Here is a 4,527-nt window from a genome sequence, read left to right as displayed (position 1 = left end):
TCCTCCGGTTCACAGTCTAGCACACTGACCACTGGGCATGTCTATCTCAGTCCTTAAAAAAAGCGCTTGTAATAAAATGAAGCGAATATTTTTGTTTTTAAGACCAAAATGTAGAAAATATTTGTTGTTGTTATGATTTACATTTCTTTTTAAACCCAAGTGACACAGGAATGAGCTATCATTTACCTGAAATTTGTGGACAATGAAGTAGGCACTACCCAACGAATGTTGTAATTATTATATTTTTATTTTTCTGAAATTTAACTACATCAGGAAATTACTTCCTAGATGAGATTAACAGAATTTAAAGTCTAATTTTTATAATAATTTTTTATCTTTAATGATTTACAGGTGGAATATAAATTTCCTTATTATCATCATTTTTTTTTGAAAGCTTAACGATTTATTTTGGTGTCAAAAAAAAAGTACCAGCTACTTCAGCCACATTGCTCATAATGTTTTAAATAATTTCCCTAATTTAAATAAATTAGAATTTCTGTTAGGATTTCTTGGTATTTGCTCCTCCACTTAGTTATGATTCTTCTTTATGGCCATAGTTTTCTATTATAACAACCCTGAAGGAGAGAATAAAAAATAAAAACTCTTGTTACTAAGTTTCTACAGATTTAATAAAAAAAAAGATTATAACATCAAGTAATTGAAATAGTGTCATAAAAGTATGTTTTCACACTCAATGAAAAAGCAATAATGATGATATGTATGTTCCTATGTTTGATAAAAACTTGATGCTGAGAACTGTGAGCAGTTAAAATAAAGTACACTTTTTTTTGTATTTGAACGATATTCAAAAACTTGCAGACATTATATACGTCAACCTTTTTTTACCAGGCATTATTAATTATGATGGTGTGAACTGGAAAAACAATATTACAATAATAAAGTTTAGAAATGGCTTGAATGGTAATGAAGGAGACTTTATTACAAGTTTATCACAATAACAAATGTGCAAAGTATTGACAAGGTTATGTTATCATTAGGTAGAAATAGTTTACCTAGACACAAGATTATATGTGTATATTCATGATGTCAGAAAAATATGTAGGTTGAAGAAGTTTTGATACAAAATGATAAAAATTCTATAATATGAGCACTATTATATATATATATATATATATATATATATATATATATATGCTAGCCGATTGCTCATCACTTGATGGTAAATGCTAATTAATTTTTCTTATGAAATTTTTTAAATCTAAATAACTGTTTAAAGAACGTTTTCTAAAAATTAATTATAATATAGTAACAATATATACATATAAAGTTAATCCTTTTTCATAAAAACAATATTTTTTGTGTATATTTGGTCATCTATTGTAAGTGATCCTCGAAAAGAATTTTGACTTGCGTATATTTTTATAGTATGTTCAAATGTGATTCTTGATAAAGCCCTATAAATTGAACCATGCAAAAAACTGGTTCTCGAAGAAATATTCCTACATGTTCAAATATCTGACCCTACAATTTATCAATTGCAATGGCAAAGGCAAAGAAATTTTATGTTGAAGGGCAAATGCACAAGGGTACAACTTTTCATAAAAAATGCTTATAAAATTTTTGATTAATTTTACAAATTTCTTACATAAGTGGAAAAACAATAATAACAATATATTGTAGCACCATCTATTGGGTTGAAAAGATTATTAAATTTAATATAATATGATCCCTTATTTAATCTACAGTTGTATTCCTATTTTTTCAAGTATTCAAAGAGCTTGCTGCAAATATGATAATAAATATGTAAAAAAATAAACATAAAATCCCAATTAAACTGGGATTTGAATGTGAGGCTTCCACATGATAGCAAAGAACTATAACTACTGTGATACTTAGTCTTTATAATTAAATGTTAACAAATAATTCCAATCCCTAATGTAAGCTATCACTTTATTCTGGTTTTCCTAACACTGTAAAACGATGCTCTGAACATGATGAGTTAATAACTAAAAAAGTCATAACTCCCCACTCAACTAGGATTTGAAACAAAGAAGTCACGTGACCAGAGACTCGGCAACTTTGTAAACATATCTTGGCACCCCAGGGTGTTGGTTTAGAGTAGGGCTCTGTTGATCAATTAAAATAGTAGACTCAGCAACTTTTTAAACATATCTTGGCACCCCAGGGTGTTGATCAATTAAAATAGTTTCTTTGATTTTGCACTTGTTGATGTCCGGTCATTTGTTTAAATTTAGTGTTTTTAATAGATATACTACATTTTTTTTAAGTTGCAATGGTAGTAAATAACGTAGAATTCTTGGAAGTTACTATACATTATTTTATAAATAACATTGGCATTGTATGATTGTATACACTTTTTATTTAGTAAAGATTTTAATTTATGGTCCGTTTTGGATTAATTTGAAGTCAACAGAAATTTTATGTCTAATGGCAAGTTCTGTGAGTGAATTATTCTTTAACTGATTTCAGGGATAAATGGTGCTTTGTTGATTGACTCATTAATATAAATTTTGTTCATGAGTTGAGTTTGTTTTTTGTGGTGGCTGTGTGACATTTTTTCAACTATAACTGGTGGATATTAGTTAGTGTGAATGAACGAATGCTTTAAAAGTTTGACTTATTCATCAATGTTCTACATAAACACTCTTGTTAGGGGCTTGGTCGAATCAGCAGAGTTTTTGACCTCAAATTGACCTTTAGTTTCCATACTATAACTTCTAATATGTTTTGAGTATTTTCATAAAATTTCTCAAGCTTTCAGTAAACATTAAGTCTTTGGTAGACAAAAAATCAGAATTTTTAATGAATATAAGGGATAAACAGTGTTAACTGTTACAAGTTGTCAAGTTACAATTGTGTAATCTCTAACACATCCTAAATAAATTTCAAACGTTTTTTTTCCAGTAAAACTTTATATTTTATTTATTTCCTCTACCTTAATTCTATATGCATTTAGTCAGTTTGACCTACGTGGAACCACCATAATGAATATGACGTAAGTCTAAATTACCCATATTTTACTTTCTAAAGTGACTTCAAACTGTAACACGAAACTACATTTATTTATCGGAAATAGTTTTAAACTTGAAGCAGTATATGCATGTTTATAGTTATATTTTATTGCCCTTTGAATCTTGTCTCACTAATTATTGCACCACACAAGTTGTAAATCACTCGGCAAACATGTAACTCATGTTATCCTATCGATTTATGTACATACTGGCTACTCATGAACGTACCTTGTGAAATTTATTTTACCTAATCTAACCTCATATTTTTCTAATTCGTTTATATTTTAGTTACATTTATATCAATAAATAAAGAATACACATGAAAAATAGCAAATACAGTATTTACCTGAGTATTTTTTTTCTGTTGGCTGCCGATGAAATTTAATCCTATTTGTTTATACTAATAATACTATTACATTAAATTTTTTTATTAATTAAATAATACACCAAAGAACACAGAATAATAACAAATAAAAAGCAGACAATGTTCCTTAGCTTAATTTTCTGGTTTTCTAGCTATGTAACAAGAGCCATTAACTATTCAGCTAAGCTCGTCAATGTGTTTCCCATGGGGATAAAGTTTGAACTGGAAGCAAAATAGGCAATTCTCTGTACAAAAAACAATGTAATATAATACATCATTTGATAAATTAAAATTCTGGCTTTCCATTGGTTATAAATAATTTTAATCATCAGAGAGAACTACTGACAATTTGTGAAAAACAGGATGTAACAGATGGGTGTGGCAAGAGGGGTCTGATTTTCTAGTTTATGGCTATATAACCATATATGATTGAAGGCTATAAAAATTATGCTTTGTCTGAGTAATAACAATATTATAATGGGAAATTTACAATAAATTTTGTACTTCTCGGAAGGTTAGTAAATAAATTAGAGAAGAGTAGATATCTAGAGAGCAAATGTCACAATTCTCATAATAAGGGAAATTGAGGATTTTTTAAAAATTTTGCCTTATAAAATTAAGAACTTAAAACTTAAATAATATCAAAATTTCAATTATTAGCTGCATTTTGATGCTATATATATATTTGAATATCATGATAATAAAGTACTTTAATTAAATTTTGAATGTAATTCAGTAAAACCTAGTGACATGCACAGAAAAGGATGGCTGCATGAAAGAGTTAACTCTCTCAACACAGGCTCGGTTAATTTGATTGACCACATGACCTCTTTGTACTCTTTAAAGTCTTTATTATTTAATACTTCTAACTTTCAATATAGTGTGTATATCTTCACAAAATTTGGCAGTCTTTCAGTTAATATTATAAGTCTTTCAGGACTTGTATCGCTAAAGTTTCTTCGAAAAGAAATTTACGGAAAATTAACTAACGACCGGAGGCATAACAAATTGGTATCAGAGAGTGGGACAAGCAATAAAAAAAAAAGAAGAAGAAGATGGAAACGAGAGGCGGCAAATCAAACTACAGCTTGGCAGATTTTATGGCAGCAATACAAGAACAGCAAAAGAAACAAGAACAAGGAGAAAATAAAGAAGAAAAGAAACAAGAAC

At 28.4% G+C, this 4,527-nt stretch overlaps 1 protein-coding gene across 7 annotated transcripts in view; it reads right to left on the bottom strand.

Moving 5' to 3' along the window:
• Window positions 1–208: 208 nt before the first annotated feature.
• The window catches only part of LOC106469819 (ataxin-2-like protein), an 82,086-nt gene continuing 77,767 nt past the window's right edge, over window positions 209–4,527 (bottom strand). For all 7 annotated transcript variants that reach the window (XM_022398381.1, XM_022398384.1, XM_022398379.1 and 4 more), the window contains one exon: window positions 209–575. The gene's annotated coding sequence lies outside the window, so the exon portion shown is untranslated. The remainder of the gene's footprint in view (window positions 576–4,527) is intronic.

This window comes from Limulus polyphemus, unplaced genomic scaffold (genome assembly GCF_000517525.1).
Source record: "Limulus polyphemus unplaced genomic scaffold, Limulus_polyphemus-2.1.2 Scaffold3671, whole genome shotgun sequence".
Classification (NCBI taxonomy): Eukaryota; Metazoa; Arthropoda; class Merostomata; order Xiphosura; family Limulidae; genus Limulus; species Limulus polyphemus.
This window is presented reverse-complemented; position numbering and strand designations above follow the sequence as displayed.